This window comes from Myotis daubentonii, chromosome 12 (genome assembly GCF_963259705.1).
Source record: "Myotis daubentonii chromosome 12, mMyoDau2.1, whole genome shotgun sequence".
Lineage (NCBI taxonomy): Eukaryota > Metazoa > Chordata > Mammalia > Chiroptera > Vespertilionidae > Myotis > Myotis daubentonii.
Window position 1 is genome coordinate 73665433 of NC_081851.1, and position 22729 is coordinate 73688161.

At 42.3% G+C, this 22729-nt stretch overlaps 2 long non-coding RNA genes across 2 annotated transcripts in view; one reads left to right on the forward strand and one right to left on the reverse strand.

Moving 5' to 3' along the window:
• The window catches only part of LOC132213843 (uncharacterized), a 155274-nt gene that overhangs the window by 129947 nt on the left and 2598 nt on the right, over positions 1–22729 (forward strand). Inside the window, exons 2-3 of the long non-coding RNA XR_009448078.1 lie at positions 8920–9002; positions 19957–20106. This is a non-coding gene — a long non-coding RNA (uncharacterized LOC132213843). The remainder of the gene's footprint in view (positions 1–8919; positions 9003–19956; positions 20107–22729) is intronic.
• The window catches only part of LOC132213844 (uncharacterized), a 96470-nt gene that overhangs the window by 10481 nt on the left and 63260 nt on the right, over positions 1–22729 (reverse strand). Inside the window, exon 2 of the long non-coding RNA XR_009448079.1 lies at positions 3279–3359. This is a non-coding gene — a long non-coding RNA (uncharacterized LOC132213844). The remainder of the gene's footprint in view (positions 1–3278; positions 3360–22729) is intronic.

Here is a 22729-nt window from a genome sequence, read left to right on the forward strand (position 1 = left end):
AGGGGTTCTGTCTTTATCTTCCCACACTTTATTGGCAGATTTTTTAATTTAGCTACAGTAAAACAGGATAAAATTAAGAGCATTGTAAGGACTAAATGAGATTAAAGTTTGATCCAGTTGCTGTGGGTAAAGAAGCACTCATTGAGTAACAATGATTATTTTTGTCATTAATATTGTTATGGTATACAGAATCTTATACAATTCTCAAAGAACCTGTGAATAGACTTTCTTGTTTTATAGCTGAGAGAAAAAAAGCTCAGCGAGCCTTGGGGTAACTTTCCGAAGTCACATGTATAGCTGGAGATGAAGATAGGAGTTGCTTTTTGTTGTTTGTTTGCTTTTTTCCCCCCTGCTTTAGTAGTGTGACTTATAGATGCCCCAACTGACCTTTAGTTCCCAGTAACAAGGCCCAGCACAGTGTTGGCCACCCAGCAAGTAGCCAGTAAGGATGTTTCATATGGACCCCCATGAAAATGTCTCACACCATCAATGAATAACATTTTTGGGCCAAAATGTGGATGTTGGAGGGTGTTACCAGATTTATGAAGTCAGAGCCGATCTGTTTGCTGAGGGACAAAGGGTGCTGGAGGAACCCACCATCTCCCCAAACTGTGCCCTGAGCACCCACTCAGGAGCGAGCAGCCCTGGCTTCCGGAGCTCCGTGGAGCTCAGCAGATGGAGCCCAGCTTGCAGGGTCAGGCCTGAAAGAACCTTGGTGCATCTCCCTGGAGCCTCCGGCTCAGGCAGGAACACCCAGCCCCTTCTCTGAAGCCCCGAGGGTAGCGTGGATTCCTGCTCCTTCTGGGGCAGACAGTATGTTTGGGCTGAGGCTGAAATGAATACCACACATCTGGCGGGTGGGGAGTCGGGGAAGGCTGGCGTGGGGCGTGGGGGTGCAAGGCCATTTCAGGGCGATTGAAGCTGCAGTAATCCGAGTCCGGCAGGGCCTGAGTCACCCTGGACTCCGGAGCCTGCTCAGGCGGAGACTGACACCTGGAGCCATCTGCGGTTTTGCCCTGGCTGGCCCTGCCCTGCCCCACCTTGTCCAGCACAGCTTACCCCGGCCAGGCCAGGTCAGGCCCCGCTGGGTTGCAGCCCGAAGGAATTAAGCCCAAAAGGCAGAGCCAGGAGCTCTGAGCAACAGCAGTGATGTCAGTGAGGACGGTGTGGTGCAGTGTATGCACAGCCCAGGAGGCATCTGTCCCCCGGCCCAGCCTTCTGGTGGCTCCCGTGTCTGAGTGTGCATTCTGGGCATCTAGGTGTATGTCCGTGTTAACACCATGTGTGCTGTAGGCTCATGCATCTGGCTTTGTGTTCCCTGGAGCATAAAAACATAATTGACCTTGTGGTACAATTTGGTTGGTCAGAGAGCAGAAATCCTTAGGGATTTAAAAAATTCTTATGTGCAAGGGGCCTCCTCTATGGACTCAGGGACTTAGGAGACTGAGCAGAACCAGCACTGAGGTCAGAGAGGCAGGGGAAAGTCAGCCCAGGCCACACACTTTCCTGGGGCACAAGGTTCTCTCTGACCAGAAGTTAGCAGAGGGCCCAGGACAAGGGGTGGGGGTAGGGGAGTGGGGGGGGGGCGGGGATAGGGAGGTAGAGAGGTAGGGACTGTGGTCTGGTCCTGGTGGCCTGAGACTTCCGTGGTGGGGGTGGGGGGATTGTTGGGAGAGTGTGTGGCAGGGTTTTGCTACTTCAAGTATTAATCCCTTTATAAATATAGAAACTTTATATCATCCTTCCATTATATCAAAATTCTACATATTTTTATAAATGTGTCAAAGTGATAAGGGCCACATGCCACTTCAGGTGCTCTTTCTTTCTCCCAAACTATATAGACTCCGAAAACAGGAGCTGAAGTCCCACATTTGGTCATTGGTCCACTCTGGGTCCCTACAGCCCATGCAGTGAGGCCTGCCAGTGTGTGGCCAGGCTGCTTAGATAAGGATGCGATAATTCTTCACTCGGGCTAACCCATCACTGCTCTGCGCAAAGGGGGTGCCATTGAAGAGAAAGCAACTCAGCTGTAAATGAGAAACTCGGGATTTAACAGGAGGCTAGGACAGAATGAGATATTCGTGACGACTCCTTAAAAAGAGAAGGAGAAAGACAGAAAGAGAGCGAGGAAAGAATAGAGGAAAGAGGGAGGGAGAGAGAACCAGACACCCGATAATGTTCTAATGACAAATCCGGGGACAGTGCTTGGAGCTTCTTCGCACTCTCCCCGTTGTTCTGCAGGCTCCCTGACGGGCTTGCACAGCCTGGTGTCTCCTCTCTCTGCAGTGGCAGATGTGAGAATAAAGCAACCTCAGCCCCGACCACTGCACCTTCTGCTGTTCTCTGACGAGCACCAAGGACAAGGCGCATGCAGCACCTGGGCAGTTCAGCCACAGGATAGTTGAGAGATCCCCTCTAGGTCTACCACTTAGCATCTTGATGGCACTTTACCTCTCCACTGCAGAGGGGACTGCTGGAGAGGCATTTCGAGGATCCTCCATGGAACCAGATTGACACAGAGCCTTGGGTATTGAATGCACTCAATAAACACTTAATAAATACATGATGATTTAAGACATTCCACATGAGAAATGTTCATGTGAGTTCCCAAACAGAATTTTGAGTCTCCTGCCACAGATTGACTTTGGCACTGAGAGGGCTCGCTCTGGCATCCTCCGGTCCTCACTAATGCCCATGATGTCAGCCTCGGGGTATGTGTTGAGAGAATGGGCACTTGAAGAAACAGCAGGTCTGTGCTCACCCTTTTCCTGTCTGTGGCCAGCCATCTGCCAGTGACCGTGCTGCTCTACTCTTGGTTTGGTTGAAAAGGTATGAAAGAACTGCAGCTAGGCATATGGTGCTCATGACGGTCCTCTCTAGGCTATCCAATGCCACTTTGGATGTGTGTGGGCAGGCCATTAAAAATTTCGGGAAGGCTGAATCACAAAAGGGCTCCATCATTTTAGTGAGTGAAGGTGTCTTAATTTCTACTGGAGATGGCTTTGTGATACTCACAGGAAATTCAGGGGGCACCTATCTTTCTGGAGGCCAGCTACATAGCACAGCAGCCAACTAGCTCGACCCATCTTATCCCCTGGCTGATGGGTGAGAAGGAGACAGTCTTGGGGTCTTCTGGCCACAATGCTTTAAGTGAGGAACCTCTCTATAAATTTGAACCAAATCTGATGGACAAGGTGGTACCAAGAACTTAGCGAGGACAGGCTACCTTAAGCTCCTCAGCTTCTTAGAAAGCAAAATGGCCCATCTCCATCTCTCACCATCAACGGGCTGCCTGAACTGCTGGTGTCTTCAGTTCGCGTCATAATACTTCATTCAGCTACCCATTCGTTCCACACATCCTGAAAACAAATAATGTTAATGTAAATAATTTGGGAAGCATTGTTCCATCTGTTGAAAATGTGCAGTAGTTGCTTCGCCCCTTGTCTAAACTGGGGCGGCTACTTTCAGGCAAGTTTGGGAGGTAAATGAACTGTCTGGATGCTTTTCTTGGCAGTCTCTCTTATTAGTGGGAGGTGGCAGTAACGAGAACATGAGGAAGACGGAAAGTGTTTACTTAAAGTCGTGGCCAAATGGCGAGGGAGAGTTAAGATAAATCACAAGCTGTCAATGATGACAACTTCAGACTGCTACTAGTTCACTCCTGTTTATGGAGTTTCAGATGCTACATTGAGAATGTGAAGGAGGTTATTAAAGTGTTATTGGTAGAAGTTGCTGATTGTTTAGATGTCAATGTTTGAGGCAAGAGGTAGCAGCCACCCAGACAGGGAACAGGGAAGGCATGAGGCCTTCCTTATCCAGCCATTCTAGATGAATCTGTGTCCAGTGAATGGGCACCATTGACTCCTCCCCACCTTCAAGACTGGGAGGATGGATCAGCTGAGGCTTCCTGCATGTCTGTTACATGACAAGCAACAATAGAGCATTTTGGTGAGGGGCCAAATGAATAAATGAGGTGTGTGCTTTGCTTTTCTGAGTGCTTTTCTTGACTTTGCTTGAGTGTTGGCTTTTGAATTGTGGCTTAGAGTTTGGTTCATGTGAACAAAAGGTTGGACGCTTTTGAGGTTAGCCATTATACTCAACAGTTTCTTTCCCAAACAACTCTCTGAATGTCAGCCCATAAAAAATGAGCTCACCTTAGTGAGCCTTCAGTATTCATTTTACTGAACTGTAGTGTCTGCCTTTGTCCCAGAGCTCACTCCTATAAAGACAATGGGTCACTGGCAAGTTGCAGAGAATGAATATGTTCTGTCCTTGCACACAAGGCCTGTGAAGAGCTGGAAAGAGCTCGCCTGTGACGTGTATGTCCCTTCTTTCTACGTGGCTCTCAAACATTTATGAGGTGCCAGCTAGGACCCAGATACAAGGGAACATATGACAATCCACACTGTCAGAGGCGTGATGTCATCAGGAAGGACTGCATTGTCAACAACCACAGTGAAAACTGGCCAGTAGCTTCTATGATAGCGGAAACTGGTATACGTACATCATTGAGAAGGGAAAGGCAGGTTGAGTTCAAATCCCCGAGGAAGTTAGGGAAAATGACAGTATACATGTTGGAGGCTGGGTAGAGTTTTCCAGTGAGGCTGTTATTCCAGAGAGAGGAATCCAGACAACCAAAGGCATGACCTGGTTGGAGAATGGCTGAGTAACTGTGTGGCTGGGGTGTGATTTACAGGGATGGTGGCTGACGGTGAATAAGAAAACTGATTGTCCATCTTATAAAGATGGGAATGATCGGTAAAAGGAAAAACAAAGGAACAGCACGCACACGAAATCTTGCCCTGTCATTATTTCACTTGTGCTTTAATGTTGCCTTTCTTTGAAAAAATTTGAATGATATAAAATTACCCAGCATTTCTAATGGTGGCCTATTTATTGAGAGAATGTTAATTTCTTTTTCAAAGGAAAAATGAAACTAAGATGATCTGGGGTGTTTTCTCAGCAGGTTCAAAATTCTGGTTTTGAAATAAGAGACAGAGTTTGAGAAGGAAAGAAAAAGTCTCAGATGTGACCTGAGAGATTAACTTGGGAAACCACTGTGCAGGTGATGGAAAGGGGAGAGAGGCCTTCAGGCATAGCCTTCTCCCCAACCCCTTCTTTCTACTCACCCCACACTCTGATATGGTCGAAGAGGATTGTGAACTTGTAGTTTTCTGGCTTTTTGGTTGTAAGGGTGGGAGTGACACTCCTTCCAGCTCTTTATATCCCAGAAACTAGATATCTATCTGTTTCTCAATTATAACAACAGTAATATTCATATAGTGAGTGCTATGTGAATGTGGATATATGTGTATGCTCTTATCTGTATATATATGAATATTTAGATGGTGGATATATGTGTATGCTCTTATCTGTATGTATATATGAATATTTAGATGGTACATTCATATGCAGTTATGTATACAACAGGAAATCCTCAATTCTATAGAACCTGTTAATGAGGTCAGTCATATCTCCCTTAATATGGGGAGTGAGTATCTTATATATTTAATATAGTATATATGCACATATTCCTACCATTGTTTCCACTAAATAGTTGTTTTAACCCTGATACCTAGCCCTCTGCAGTGAGTAAGCATATGAATAAAGGTGATTATGAGTACGTGGAAGAAAGAATGTTTCCTTTGGAAGGAGGTAGAAGTTCTGAGTGTGAAGAAGCTTCTGTTCTTGACAGTATCAAGACACCTTTGAGAGAGTTCTGCAAAGGGCATGGCGAACAATGCCAGCTTTGTGCCTCTTGTGTACAGAAAATATAACTCAGTGTCTATCTTCTTTAATATTTCCCTATGGGCCACATTGCAATGACTAATAAGAAAAAAATCAAGTTATTTCCAAACCTGTTCTAATTAATAGTGCAGTTCTATAACCCCATTAAAAAAATAGGATGGACTCTGTATTCAGATACTTCAAGGTCACATTTAACAGCTATGAGACCTTGGTCAAAATAACCTTTCTGAGGCACATTTTCTTGATCTACAGAGTAAGGATGAAATAACTCATGGGATTTGTGATTCTTGCAAGAGTTCCTACAAAATGCCCCTCCAACATGTAAGAGGCTCATCAGGTCATAGTAATTGTAGTGACTGTGGCAACAAAATACCCGCCTTTAAAATAAATAACAGCCCCCTCTTTTTCCTTTCCCAACCAATCCCCAACCTGTCCCTTCGCCCTCTTGTCCCATTTTCCACTTCTTTTTAAGGGAATGGTTACTAAACTAACCATGCCAGGTGGCCTCCTGCCGTTTGGACGATATTCACGAGCGGGCAGTGCAGAGTGTGTCAACATTTTCTTTCTCCTCCAGTCAAATGGCCAGGTCAGTGAGAGGCCGGAGGTCTCCGATTTCTTCTCTTCTTCTTATCCTCAGGGTGGATGTTAGAACCCACAATCCTTCTCTATCACTTAGGAATTAGGTCCAGGATACTTACTGGCCTAGAGATGGGAGATTACTTTTTATGATAGAGCTGTTGTTTTATGGTAGAGAACTTTTCTTTTGTTTGTTGTTTGGTTTCATAAAAGATTGTGTTTGTCTCTGAAATGTCTCCGGGTTAACTTTATTTCTTTTTCCATGCAGTACATTCTTTATTTATAACTTGCTTTTCCTCCACCATGGGTGCAGCCCAAGGATGTTAAGATTCAAAGATGAGATAGTCATTTTAGAGTTTGGGGCCTGGGTTGGGATCTGATAATCTGCCATGTCCCTCAGACACGTCGCCAGAAAGGTCTGTATTTGTTTATTTGGCGTTGACCAAGCAAATAATAACGTGTACTTTAACTTCCCATTTTGCTGTTGTCCCTTGTTTTTATAATGCCGTTAGGGACTTTATAAGAAGGAACTGGGAGATTAGGGGAAGACTCAAATGTTCCTGGCCTCCACCCCCAGGGCAATACCATCTAACATGACCAGAACTTCAGGCCTCTTGCTAAAACATCACTTTCCCTTTGAGAAGACGGCATCTCGGCGTTTTCTTGATTTGAAGGATATACACAATTCTTTTCTGAACCTTTTCTTCATTTACTTTCTGATACAGATATAAGTTGAATGATAAGGTAACCCAGACACTGTTAGGCCGCTCTTGTGTGGTGTGACATTCCAAGGCAAAGAGGTTCAAACTGCAAAAAGTGACGTCCAGATCAGGCTCTCAGAGTGATGACAGGGTAGGGATGGGTCTCATGTGGCCCACGTGGAGGGGCACAAGCAGGTTTCTGGTTCCACATGCTCGAATTCATGCGGGAAGGCAATTCCCATCATATAGAAAAGAGAAGAGACGTTCCCCGGAAGTGTGGAGAGAAGGGTTCATGGGTAAATCACTACCGGCTGTTGGTAAATGGATGGTAGCCATGGTTCCTCTTGGTTAGGCATGTGGACCTGATATGAGACTCCTGTTGGCACAGCCCAGGACAGAGAAGACTTCAGTCCTGCCTGGCACTGGACAGGGCTCCCTCAGCAAATGTCTGCATTGCCTTTGCACCACTGGCATGAGCCTGGCCCAGCAGCTCAGGGAAGCAGATGAGTCAAGTAACAGTAAGGTCTGGGGCTTCTGACATGAAAACCCCAATCTTATGAAAGTTCTAAGGAATCTTCTCTAATTAAATACAGTTAGTCAGATAAGTCAAACAAGAGTGTGGATTTTCCAATCACTGGTTTATCTGCGCTCTTAACTTTATTTCTCTACCGCTGATAACTTTGATCAGTTTTAGAGATTTTAGAGTTTTCTTAAAAGCTAGAAGTAAAAAGATGGCAAAAGTTTAAGGATAATTCATTGTAAACCTTAGTAATTTATCAGGGAAAGGAAGAGACAACTGGTAGTCTTTAATGGGATCTGAGACTATTAGGTTCTTCCCTTAATTCTTTCTTCTCCTCAGAGCTCTTTGTTGGAAAGAGCTCTTTTTGCTGACAATTATAAAGAAGCTTATGTTTCTCCTGATCATCAGCCGCATCCTGAAAGAAGGGACCACATTAATCCTTAATGTATCGCTGGTACCTATCCTGTGGTCTCACACCTTCCAGGCCATGAGCAAATACTTGAGAAAGAATATAGGAACGAAATGACCTATTGACAGGTTGACTGTGGTTTCTCAATCCTTGGTGAACTATTTAAAATACGTTTGGCTCTGAAGCACTCAGAAATTGGTTGCCTATGTATCATAGGTGTGTTCTTGGTCCCTCTTGTTTAATTACATCTGTTTTCTCCTTCACCCTCCATCCATCCATTCCAGTTGTGCACACCTGTTTGTCAATCACCTCAGCTAGAAAAACAGCATTGGTTTGGATGATCTCTGTCTGTTATTACCAATAAATCTGGAATCCCAGTAGCTTAACAAATCAAAAGTTTGTTCCTTGCCTGTGTATACATGCACACACAAGCACACACACTTTGGAGGGACTATCTCCCTGCCTCTGTCTCTCTCTGTACGTATATACTTACAGACAGCGAGGTAGAGATAGAATCACATAAAGACACATAGAGAAGACACATGAATGAGAGAAAATGAATGGAAGTATACACATTAAAAGGTAAACAGTGGTCAATTCTGGATGCTGGAATTATAGGTAGCTTGTATTTTCTTATTTATATATTTTTTTGCATTTCCAACTTTTCTAAAACAATTACATCCTAAGAAAATAAACAAAATTAGTTTTACTTTTTTTCTTTTTAAAGAGACATGTAATACAGAGGAGGCTATGATGACTTGGTGAGAAGATAGGCCCTCTGGTTCCAGTGAGCGATGGAATTTAATCAAAGGAAAATCAATGGAAAGAAAAAAGAAGCAAGGTAGCTATAGGGACACAATCAGTTAATTTCCTTCCTCTCTGAAAACTTTTATGAGTGTTTTGATGGCCCTAGTGTCTCTGGCTAAGAGTCTCCTAAATGGACAATATATTCTGTGATTTCACAGGAAATGGAAAGTCAAGAGATTGCAGCTTCGGCAGCCATTGAAGGACCAGTGTGGTGGGGAGCCCAGACGACAGGTCAGCTGAGGTGGGTGCAGAGTTTTCTTAGTCACCTCTGTGACTCAGGGCAAGCGGGGGCAGCCTGAGAGGTCACTGATGTTTGTGGGTGAGATGAAAGTGTTTCTGACAGCAAATCCATCTCAGATATGACATGTAGACTTCAACATGTGAGTTTATGGTTGGTGTACATGCCCCAAAATAGAATCTGCTATTTAATTTTCTTGCTGTAATTTCATTTTAAGAGTGATGACCATGTAATTTAGATGTTTCTAGGCCCGCAGAGGGATACTCTCTCCCATCCATATGTGTTTATAGAATGTCTCAAACGCCTGGTAGTTCTCCATAAAAGTCAAGTTCTTTATGAATGGCCACTCTTGTTTTCTGATTTCCTTTCTAACTGGTCCTTCCGGAGAAAGAACCTTTTTTTTTTTTTTTTTCCCCACCACTACATCTGAAAGAACCCGTTCCTTCCCTTTCAGAGATGCCTCCTTCCACTGTCACTGATTCTGTTTTCTTCAAACTTATTCTTTTCTCCCAGTGCCATTACTGTTCCCACCAGCTAATATTTTACAGTCCTACCCCATAGGCAGGTGTGCCCTGGCCTCTGTAATGCAGAGAGCTCCATACAGGGACTCAGCTCCCACGGGCTGAGGATCTGAATTTGACCATTGAGATGATGTCCTGATACATGGCTGGGTTATGCAACATGTCTCTCACAGTTTTATGGAAAGTGTTTTGGGGGCTTTAACCACCATTTAGAATAGTAAAATTACAAACTTATTTCTCCTTTAGAAACAGATGGTTTAATCTAAATTAAAAATACATGTCATTCTTAGTGTGTATTCTAAGTATTCTAAACAATGTTATTCAGCCCAGCCAGTGTGGCTCAGTTGTTTGAGTGAAGTCGCTGGTTCCATTCTCAGTCAGGGCACATGCCCAGGTTGTGGGTTTGAGCCCCAGCTAGGGTACATATAGGGAGGCAATCAATTGATGTTTCTCTCTCACATTGATCTTTCTATATCTCTCTCTGTCTCCCTTCCCCTCTCTTAAATCAATAAAAATATTTAAAAATATTATTAAATTAAAAAGAGAATAATGAAAGAAGAAATGTAAAGCAAGGATACATTTTAGAGAAAAATTTAACTTCACTAAAAACCAAAAAAAGTTTAAAACAAGCATTTTGCCTTTCAAAAAATTAGAATTAATTATATTTCCCTCTACAAGAAATCCAGGCTCATTGGAGAAATGACTAAACCGAGATTGAGGGCAGGATAACACTGAGAACAAATCTGGAATATTTTTGGTGGGAAAGCCAGACTATAAGGGCTAAAAAAACCAATAGTGATGGAGATATGTTCAATGAACTTAGAAGCAAGCTTTTGAGGAATTCCCTTAACCCAAATCAGAGACAATTTCAGAATCAAAACAAATAATGATTGTGATGTATTTGCTAATAATGCATTAGTTGATTATTAAATATGTTAATTACAGTTTTTATTCATGTTAAAAAAACACTCGTACTATATTATGTATAAAAAATAAGCCAATACAAAATTTTATATACTTGTAATCCACATTATATAAAGTATAATTTTCATAATAAAACATGACATTCATCTAGATATGAATAATAGTTAGCCATGGCTGTGGCTTATGAGTTCCCATTGTCATTTTCTTTATATTTTTTAATGTTTCCCCACTTCGTTTTTGTTTTCTATAAACAAAGGAGAAGGGGTGGGGTAGGAGAGCTGAAGCCCAAGGTTATTGGTAGGACCTCTCTGCCTCATTGTCTTCTTTATCTTTGGTGGTATACTCCAACTCTACCTCCTGAAGGGAAGACAGAACAGACAGCTCCTGGGGTGAGAGGTGAAGGTAGGCAGCTACGTATAGAAAATATCTTTAAAGTCTCAGCCTATCTGCAAAATGAACATGGATTAATTTCTCACTCAATTCTATAGAATGAGGTACAGTGGGGCCTTGACTTACGAGTTTAATTCGTTCCAAGACCGAGCTCGTTAAGGAGCTTGTTAAGGAGCTCATTAACTCAAATTACTCTATCAACTCAATGCAAAAAATTGGCCAAGAGACAGCTGGTATCTCAAAAAACTCATTAGTCGGGACACTCGTAAGTCAAGGCCCCACTGTATTGGTCTTAATATAAGAATAACACTGTTTATGGACCCTGGGAATAGACCATTTTAAGAAATAAAGATCTCAAGAGATTTCCAAGTTAATATTCCAAGATCCTCTAAACCCAGCTGGTAAAAAGATGAAGTAATCTTCAAGTAAATGGAGGCAGGGCCTGTGGTTGCGTTAATTCCTTCCCACTTTGAAAGACTTCATTACAAACTGGAATAAAGGAAGAAGTGAAGTGTTGGCACTTTAAGTAGAAAGGAGTCATCTAGGGGAAGCAATCCCATAGGGTTAGTGTGTGAAAAGGAAGATGCTACTGGGCACATGCAGGAAATGCAGTCTTTCAAGCAAGGAAACAACCCTGTTTGTTCCTGGAGGCTGGAGGTCACATGACAGACTGGATCCTGCTTCATAACCTATTTGGATCTTCAGCAGATGTTTACAAAAGTCCTCCTGTGAACCTCAGATGAAAAGAAGTTCTGCTAGTTTCCAAAGTGCATGGGAGGAGGTGATGGACTGGTAGGAAAACAAAGCCTAGAAGAGTGTCTTTAACTGTGCGCTGCGAGATTTACTGGGGCCCGGCGGGGGTCAGGCTGGAGGTCCTCCCTGTTCACAATCTATAAAAAATGATATAGACTGGTTAATTCTGCTGACAACACAGAGCTGAGGGAGGCTTAGCCATTCAACAAAAAGTCGGCAACATTCAGAAGTGTTTGGGCTATTCCCTTGCCCTGAAAATTCTCGGAAATTAGTCGATTCCAGTTCATCAACACTCACATTTGAGGGAGAATGTATGGCCTACAAAGTAAGTGTAGAAGATTCATCAAAAGTTTTTTTTGGCTCAGGAAGGAAGATTACATTAGTGTAACTTGAATTCCTGGATTGCTTTGGACAATGCCAAGATCTGGGACTCAAGTCTAGATAAGGCAAGCTTCCCAGCCTCCTATTTTAGTCATGTCAAAAGGAAAGTGTAGCGGTCTGGAACAGTGCACACACATTTTTAATGGGATGGAGCACTTGACCTTCGGTTTCCTTTGGTGGATTGTCCGTGGGACTGGGGCTGGGAAGACCAGTCACTGGTCCTGTGGCACAAGGCGCGTTCTTTACCACAAACAACCCAAGAAGTCATAACATGGGAAGATTTCAGTGTTATCCTTTCTTGCAAGTCTATGGAGACACAGCAGAAATGGTAAAGAAATGAGTTACATCTAATTTATTTGCTAGTAAGTATTAAATCTGTTTCCCAATACAAAGGGGGTAGACATTTATTGCAGGAGGAAAGGTCATCAACACTCATGTTATTTTTTCCTACCCCCCCCCCATCCCCTGCTTTTCCTTCTTTCCAAACAAAACCTTTTGTTTGGGGGTAACTATAGTATTTGTTTCCATTTTGATATCTGCATATGCCACCTGGATTTGAATGATATCTTTCTCTACTAAACTATATTGTTGCACTGTTTAAACAAAGCTAGAAGGGTGGGTTCCCAAGATGATATATTAGTGGGGGTTAGAATGCTTTATGAGATGAAGAATCCAGGGTCTGGCTTGTAGGGAATTGTTTAGTGGGGAGGATGGTCCATTCAAATTAGCAAGGTTCTAAGATTGTGGTTGAAGTCATCACTGCATTTTAGAATTTAAGACGAAGAGTAAGATGTTCTGCCACATTAAGAAATAGGTGCTAAACATGAGGGGATGACCTATATAGAGGCTGGCAGATGACAGACACACAGATGAGAGCATGCTAGTGACCTGAGTCTCAAATGAGGAGAGTTTTCTCAGGGAGGGTGGGAAAGCAGTGGCCTAGAAGCTGCCCTGCACACCTATGAAAATTCATCTCTACCTTCTAGAACCTGTATCTAGGGGTCTCACGAACACAAACAGCCCCATCACCAGAAGTCTCCAGGGTTTCCAAGACCCTGGTGAGGAACAGCACTTCCTGGGGAATTTGAGGGGGAACACAGGATACAATGGCGAGGCCCTTCTTGGGAACTCAGTGGAAGCACTGGGAGCTGGTTAGTGAAAGGGTGCATCTCAAGGACTAGGGCAAGGGCCCCATTTTGTACAGATAACAATTCAAAAGAGACTGCAACTCTGAGTGTTCATAAACGACACCAGGAGTTAGAGAAACAGAATCACTCAAGCCAGAGGGAAACAACTGAGTTTAGAGAAATCTAGCAAAATATATTTTAGGTGATAACAATGTTAGCGCTTTACAAATCTGAGAAATGGGATTTCCATTTCCGGAGAGGTAAATTCCTAAATATGTTCTCCTTTAGCTCGTCTAATCCTCCTGTGAATTGGTCTTGCCACATGAACATTGCTTTTTCCTCAAATCAAAGTTAAGGAGATTCACTCCAGTGACTTGAAGCCAGCCTTAAGCAATTCAGGGAATGAACACCATTTTGTAAAAGTGCTCTTCCTTTTGAAGCCATTCTGGGTTCTGACAACATGTGCGGGATGACAGCAAGGAAGTTGTAGCACTTGGAAGGCCTCAGAGAGGGGGAAGGAGCTGACTCCAAGAGCAAAGAGTTGAATGATTGTCAGGCGGGGGGCCAAGGAAAAGGGGAGCAATTCTGCCAATTCTCCACTCCCCCTCCAAGCGCTCCAACTTCCCATCCACTGCCAAGACACATTTTATTTTTCTGACATGAAATATGTATATAATTCTAGCCTGAGTTTTTAAAGCACAAGAGGGTTGATTCTGTTTATGCCTCCTTCTAACTCCCACCCAGTACAAACATTGGCTTCCAGCCTGGTGGTGACGACAGGATCTAACAAAACAGAATCCCAGAGCCAGTGAGTAGATGGCTAAGTAAATATGCCCCCAAACACTGACATTTTTCACAGGGTAGGTGTGTTGGTGGAGGACTTGGACAGGGAGGCACAAGCAAGATAACTGGGAAAACAACAGCAGACACTTAATGACTGAGTTTTTGTTTAGGTGCTAATGCTCTTTGTCCCTTCCCTGCCTGGGACTTCAGGTATCATCATCTGGATTCAGATCCTGGTGGTTGAAGCAGGGATTGAGTAGCCCCATAGAAGTGGGTCTGTTTCTGTATGTGCCCAAAGTACATAGCCTGGCATCATCATGAACAAATATGATTCATGTGAGAAAGGGGGACTTGCCGTGAATGAGAGGAATTGGGCAATTGGAAATACACGAGTCCATGAATTATTGGACTAACATTATTGAGCACTTGTGGTGTGGCAAAGAGCGTCCATTTGATAATGTGAGCCACTACGCTATGCACCTTGTAGCTGTTATTTCATCTAATCCCCATGTGGCTACATGTCAGGTATGGGAAGAACATTCGAAAACATCACTCCTGTTGCAGTTGGCAGGGATCCATGGCAGCAAAAATCTCGTATCATTTCTTATTTGTTAAGGTTCCTGAGAAACCATTACATTTCATCCTTCTTTTCAATACTTATATGAGCAGAATGGCTCTATTTTTCAGTGTTGCGTTCATTCCCAGCACCTACCTCATAGACATGTACATTTTTATTATATTCATTTTGAATTAATGAATACATGCTCATGAATGAAGAGCTCACTTTTCCTATAGCTTTATTCTGAGAAACATAAAAAAAATGCATGAGCCGAAACTGGTTTGGCTCAGTGGATAGAGCGTCGGCCTGCGGACTGAGGGGTCCCGGGTTCGATTCCGGTCAAGGGCATTTACCTGGGCTGCGGGCACATCCCCAGTGGGAGATGTGCAGGAGGCAGCTGATCGATGTTTCTCTCCCATCGATGTTTCAACTCTCTATCTCTCTCCCTTCCTCTCTGTAAAAAATCAATAAAATATATTTTAAAAAAATGCATGAATTCAGCTTAATTTCTGATAATTGTTCTACAGTGTCCATCAAAGAGCCATGCAGAGGACACTTTCCCCAAACCAAAGCAAGATGTGGCTGCTTGCTCCATTGCTCCTTTACTGCCAAGTATCAGGGTGCCACAGGGGCCATTTTTGTTGTTGCGATCAGTAGTTCTAGAGTAGAAAACACCACCCGTCCCTCCTGTGGCCAAGGCTGGATCTTGTCTAAGGAGATAGTTGGCATTTGTAGAGCTACAGGGGCTGAATGAAGTGTGTGGGTCACCTTGGGGTGTGAATCACGTTGAAACAGATTTCCTAACTTTAAAATCATTGGACTTTCCTATTTGATTATGTGTTCTAAAACTAGATAATATAAAAATATAAATCTGCAAAAAAAGATGCTGGAAAGTTTGTTCTGGATCTCTCTTTCCCTCCTCTCTCTTAATCCATAACTCTCTCTATTAATGTTCCTGTATGTCTTAGAGTAGAGGCCTCAAATATCTGTCATAGTACTTGATTGCCCAAGGTGATTTCCAAATCTGAAAAGAATCTGCATTAGTCATTAGAAGAATCAATGTTGAAGGATATGCACATGTGGGGATACGCCTTCCACTTGAGTTCTTTTCAATTAGACAGTATTATTCTTAGTAAAATTGGCTGGATTAATTTTGAGCACTTTTAATTTTTGTTTTTGTCACCATGCCTACAGAATATACAGCCTTCCCACTGGACTCCTCCCTGTGTATTCTCCTCCTCAATTTTTGGCTTCTCTTCTGTTTATGTTAAGACATCCGAGCTCACCACTACACACTCTCCTTTCTCCAACTGCTGTTGGGTTCTTCGCTAGCTGGACAGTTACTCAGCAGGACTCTCACTAAGTGTAGATGGTATCTCAACAGCAAAAGGGCTCTTCTCAGCCAGAACAAAAGGAGTATCTTTTATTCTTCTCAGCCAACAAGGGAGATATCTGAAAATTTACAGTCAAATGTGAGATGATTATTGGGAGGGATGGTCTAATAGTATCTTCCATTTTTCAAAATGTTTTAAAAATGTTCCCATTTGTGATGCATTTTTCCGGTATAACACCATATATAACATCACAGTTTTTCTATTTCATGGGGAGCCCATTCTTACAGACGGCAGTGAGAATGGCATTCCCTTAAAGCTTACAGTGCACAGCTCACCACCCATGCATGTGGCACTTACCACTCATTCCTACTTCTACCTTTCACAGAGGAGGAACCGAGGTATTTTCATACAGCTAGTTATTTATCAAGTATGTGTTCCAGTACATAACTCACATCGCATTACTATCCACACTTCATGCTCCTAGTACTTGATGGGGGATAAACTTTTATTTCACATATGAAGTTATTTAAAATATTTTTATTTGATAAAATTGTAAGACCTATTCTGACCAACACAGACATCTTTACACTTTAAAAGCTATTGGGAGTTGAAGTAAAATCAAAAATTTTTAAAATACATTTTTTCTTTATTGATTAAGGTATAACATATATGTCCTTATACCCCCTTCCTCAACCCCCCCCCCAGCCCCCTGGTGCCTGTGTCCATTGGTTGGGCGTATATGCATGCATACACGTCCTTTGGTTGATCTCTCCCCTTACCCCCAGCCTCCCCTACCTTCCCTCTGAGGTTTGACAGTCTGATCGATGCTTCTCTGTCTCCGGATCTGTTTTTGTTCATAAGTTTATGTTGTTCATTATATTTCATAAATGAGTGAGATCATGTGATATTTATCTTTCTCTGACTCCAAAATTTCTTGCATGAAAAACTAAATGTTCTTAAGGAGTAGAGGGGGGGGGCGGACAGCATGAAATACAGATGTATAAGCTTTTATAAAAATCCTAAAAGAAGACCCACAATGATGTTTTACAGAGTATCCAATATTGGGCAAAACCTACTTTTTAGTTGTTTTTTAAACAGCATAAGATATGCCTTCGAAGGCTAGTTTGTTAAGCGAGAGGAACATAGTCCCCTGTGCGAGGAAGGACACCAGTCTGGGAGTAGAAGGCTTCTCTCCCTAGAACTGACTGTTCTTGAGGTTCATTCACTGCTTGACCCAGATATGTTTCTTTCTTTCTCTGGCCCTTGCTTTTCCAGGTTATAAGAAGAGATTGGACTAGATGATCCCTAAGGATTCTCATCATCTTTAATATTTTACACTTTATTTTCCTGGAGTTGGGAAAAGATAAAGCCATATAATTGCAATAACATTCCAGGGGGCTGAAAAGTGAAAGATGCCTAGTCCAGGATGTCTAGTTTTCAGCCTTGAGGCCTATATTTCCTTGTAATGGAATTATGTAGCTGTCCTACTTATAGTTCATATATATCTTCTCCTTTCAACTTACTAGCCAGACCAGTGAAATGTCCGGATTCCACCCTACAGCCCACCCCCATTTTCTAAATCTTGGAACTTCTCAGCCTTGAAGCAGCTTGTTGGCTCTGAGCTGGGTATTTGTTTACTCGGTGTTTTCCATCACCTGGGATTCTCCTTCAGGACTCTCTGTCCTGTGTTCATTGGCTCTCCCATCCTGTGTGCTCGGCCTTCTCGCTGATTATTCACTTGCATGTCAGTTTATTTAATAGGAGGCCTGGCATTTCTGGATCCTTCCTAACAAAACTGTGTTTATTTCTTCCTTGCTGCTTTCTCTCCTTGTTAGATCATCTGTGCCTCTCCTGTAGGTTTATCCCAGCAGCACTGCAGAGTCTTCATCATTGCAGTTTAAAATATTCCTGTTTGTTTCCCAGAACCTTCCTTCTCACTCAGGGTCTTAGTCTTAGATGCCATCTTCTAGGTGAAATCTCTTGGTGTCCGAAACTTCCTCAAAACCTGGAACAATACATACCCCAGTGTGGTGGGCAGAGTTTCTAAACTGATCTCTTTCCCCCAGTTATCCTGACCTAACTCTTCAAACATATGAATAAGAGGATACTTCATGCTTGCGATTTTGTATTATGCTATATGGCCCTTAAAATAGGGAGATTACCCAGATGGGTTTGATAGCAGCACATACATCCTTAAAATCAGAAGCGGAAGTCAGAGAGATGGGAAGTGTGAGGACTGGATGGGCCATTGCTGTATGAAGATGGAGGGAGGCACACAGGAAGCCAGAGGAAGCATGTGGGTGGCCACGGGAGCAGCGAGCAACCCTGGGCCACAGCCAACAAGGAAATGGGACTTTTGTCGAACAACCAACAACCACAAGGAACTAAATCTGGCCAACAACCTGAAAGAGTATGGAAGCAGATTCTTCCCCAGAGCCTGCAAATGAGAGCCCCACCTGGCCCCAAATTCACTCCATTCTGTGGGACCCTCAGCAGAGAACCCCTTACACTGTGCCCAGACCCCTGACCTACTGAAACGGTGACATAATAAATGAGTGTGTTTTTAAGCTGGTGAGTGTGTGGTCATTTGTTACACAACAAGGGAAAGCTAAAATTCCCAGCTATTGGCTTGGTGGTGCTGCTTTGTTGCTTTTGTTTTCCTCGCTCTAAATCTAGTACCTACAGAAGTGGAATCTTTGGTTTCACGGAGCAAAAGTCTTTTCAACCCACAAGATCTCCCAAATACTGAGGGTAGGAGAAGCTTCCAATTAATCTGTTAAATAATTATAATTTAAAATTGCAATATTGCTTTATTTGAAGAGAACCTGGAGCATCACAGAGTTTTCCTACTCAATTACCAGTAGCTCAAATATCCAAATTAGCAAATTATGCCCTAAACTCACTCAGTGACATGGAGGGTAGGGATATGTGTGGGAAGAGGGTATGAATGCTGTGGGACCAATTACATGAAAAAACTATTCTCTTTTAATTCTATTTAAAAAGTAAAGAGAACAATTTGCAAAGGTAAAAAGAGACTAGACTAGAATGGAATCAAACTGTACATGAGTTGATGGATAAATTCTGAGAATTTGATTCAAACTACTTATAAAATAACCACTAACTTTAATGGTAAAGATTATATTGGAGAGGAAAAAATGATCTACACATTTAGGTAAACTCCAGCAATCATCCAATGTTATGTCTTTTCTTTCTGCCTCACTACAAAGTGAAGAATAAACTAGGAAACTGAAAAGATAAATTATATTTTACCCTGATAATTTGAATCTATGAATATTAAACACACATTAACAGAAGAATGAGACTAAAGATAAAAGGAAGTTATCTGGAAGAGACTTCCACATTACATTGCTCTGAAGCTTTGAAACTCTCAAAAGGGACTTGACCTTAAAAATCAATAAAATTGGTTCACATACCTCTTTTTATGAATAAAGCTGGAAGTATTCAATCCAGGAAGTATCTTCAGTAACAGGAAGTTTAAAGATGTCAGAAATCAAGTCTTAAATTTACCATATTGTAGATTTTTTACCCAAGTGTTTTTTATTTCTTTGGATACATCTTGGAATGGCATATCACTTGCATATCAAAGATTGTCATTATGTAAACAAACTTTTATGGAAATAAAAATATAATAATGTACCAATCTTGCAATATTCCTGGCTCATGTCTAGCAAGTATAAAAATAGTAGAAGCCATCTATGAAACCATGGATTTGAAAATCATTCAGATTGTGAGAAACAGTAATGATTGTATTCAGAAATTCCCCAAACTTCCCTGCTATTGGACAAAGTCAAGTTGTGACTGCTCCTAAAGTCAGCCCAAAATAAATCTCTGGCTGGGTGTCCCCAGGTGGGAGCCATGGCAGTCCCATGTCCACGGGCTGGGTGTAGAGTAACTGAGAACCTAGGAGATCACTGACTGGGCTGGTGGTTCAGGGAAAGGATAAGAGGATTACCTGGGACCTGAAATATGTATACACATGAGTCAGGTGAGGTGGGTAAGTGGAAATGGATAGGGTGGAAAGGGAGAAAACAGAGGGAATGTAGACAGCTCATGTGACTTCCTTCTTGGATGGCAATGCTGCTGACTATGATGAAAACAATACCTTATATTTTCACACATTTCCTAGTTAAAATATTCTTTTCACTTCTTTTATGGTATCTTCAGAATAGCTTGTTGAGATGACAAGGCAGGAAATTGTTCCCCGGTTTCAAAGATGAAGAAATCAAGGCCCTGTGAGAAGGAAGCGGCTCTCCCACAGCTAATCACCATTGATGATGTGACACAAGCTTCAGTCAGAAATGCTGCTGGAAGAGTGTAAGTTCCTTTGACATACATTTTACAATTTGTTGCATTTTCTTATGTGAACTTATTTAACTGACATTATTAGATATCACCAGGGGCATCTCCATTTGGAGTAAAGAATCTGAATGTCAGAGGGTTGACCTAATTTATCCCAAATCACAACACCTGGTAACTATGAGAACTAACCTCTGCAGGAGGCACCCAGCAGTAATATCCCTCCCTCCCTTCCACTCTCTAAAACGCAATGGAAAAAATAATCTCAGGTCAGGACTATATATATATTGCCTAGTTTACCCTCTACCTGAAATGATGAAAGACCTATTAGGGTGACACATTTAGCCCCAAATCATTCTTATCCTTTTTGAGTTAGTCACATGGGCAAATCAAGACAACTTAATAACTTAATTCTGGTTCATTGTAGGCTTCCTTCCCACGTCCAACTTTGGAAACTGGCTATGATTTTCACTCTGACAAAGGTCAAAGCATTATCACAGTTGACCTGCATATATTTCAGTGGTCAAATAGCCACAGGCAATATTAACTAATAGAATATTAAATATACATCTGGTTTATAGTGTCAAAAGAGAACTTCAGGGGTTTTTTTTAGGATTAGAGAAGATAAGAGAAATAAGAGAAAGCTTGACAGATGATGGGGAAATGGGGGAGGGGAGAATGGGGGATGATGATTCCAGGAATATTGAGAAACTTGGAGGAATTCCCAGAATTTGGAGTGGGAGCAAAGGAGGGAGACATAGGGAAAATAACGGAGGTGATAAAGACAGACTCAAAGTGTAAGGAGGCCTTGAATGTCAAGACAGGAAGTTTGAAATTGATGATGGAGGTATGGAGGAGACAGAGGAGACATAGGGAAGTGGGGAGTAATGCTGTCACGGCAGCCCTGGAGACCCGTCATGGGCATAGGGAGTCTAGGCTGGCTGGGGCTTTGGGGAAGAAAATATTGCAAAGGAAGGGATAATTTCCAACTATTCTGTGCCTCACAGATATATAAATAAAGCACAATAAGGACTATAATGAGGAAATAAATGTCATAAAAATGTTTGATAGCAGATGGGACGTAGAAACATGAAGAGATGCCAGTAGCCTCCTGCCAAGAGCAATAAGGGAGATAGTTTGGTCTAGATGACTTCAAAGCTCGGCTCCAACCCTGTAGATTTTGTAATTCTATGCTTTGGTTCAATTTATTGAATTTTACTAGTATTTGTTTGCCAACTACCACCTATGTAGAAAACATTATGCAGGGTGCTGTTGTGGAGGTTGGGGAGTGGGAAGGGGATATGAGAGTGAATGTAATTTAGTTCCCTGCTCTGAAGAAGATTTGTCATACTGGGGAGAAGATCTTGCAAACTGAAATGCACTCCAGAAGGAGTAAGTGACTTTAGAGGATTATACATGCAATGGAAGCCCAGAAGGTAGCATGGGCAAACTTAAAGTCATCTATGAAAGTGATGGTCTTAGGGATAGGCAAAGAAAGGCATAGGCAATTACTTGGCAGAGAAAAGCTTACGTCTAAAAGGGGTGAGGAAAATGCTTTTGAAGTGATAACTATGATAGGTAAAATTCAAGGTAATTCTCAGGGAATCACACCCTTGTATAACTAACTCCCTTCCCCTAGTGAAGGTGGCACCTGTGACTTGCTTCTAGCCATTAGACTATGTGAGAGGTGGTTTGTGCTACTTCCATGATTGGATTATGTGAGATGGCAAAGGTAAGGTGATAATTACAGCTGTGATTGTGCTCTCTTATATAAGACTCCATCTTAGCAGACTGGAGAAAGAGTCTCCTGCTGGCGTTAAAGAAATGAGTTGCTCTTCGTGAGAGTTCCACTTGGCAAGGAACTATGGGGCCTCTGGGAGCTTAGAGTATCCCCCAGCTGACAGCAAACAAGAAAGCAGAACCTCCGTCTTATAATCCGAGGGACTGCATTCTACCAGCAAGCAAGTGAGCTTGGAGAAGGACCCTAAACTCCAGAAAGAGATTAGCACAGAGAGAGCCCAGAATGTAGCGAAGGCATGTCTGGACTCCATACCAACAGAAACAGTGAGATAATAAAGGGATGTTTTTTTAAGCCACTCAGTTTGTGTTAATTTGTTACAGAGTCATAGAAAACTAATACTGTAAGCTACCATGTCTGGCTGAAGCTCTGAGTGCATATCAGGGATCAGTGGGAGATAAGGCTAAAAATATTATTCGAGAGGAGACAATTTAGTTAATCCAAATTAGAATCTATGTAATGATTAGTATCTCGTCCAAGTTAGAACTCAATGAAATTCCAGTGGGTGAAACAATATTGGGGTACACCATGGTCTATGGCAGGGGTCCTCAAACTACGGCCCATGGGCCACATGCAAATACAAATATTGTATTTGTTCCCGTTTTGTTTTTTTACTTCAAAATAAGATATGTGCAGTGTGCATAGGAATTTGTTCATAGTTTTTTTTTTAAACTATAGTCCGGCCCTCCAACGGTCTGAGGGACAGTGAACTGGCCCCCTGTTGAAAAAGTTTGAGGACCCCTGGTCTATGGTAATGACAGTGGTGCCGTTTGGGGAGTAAGTGGAGGATTAAGAATACAGAACCCCATACTATCTTTCTAGCACTTGTCTAGTATGGTGGCT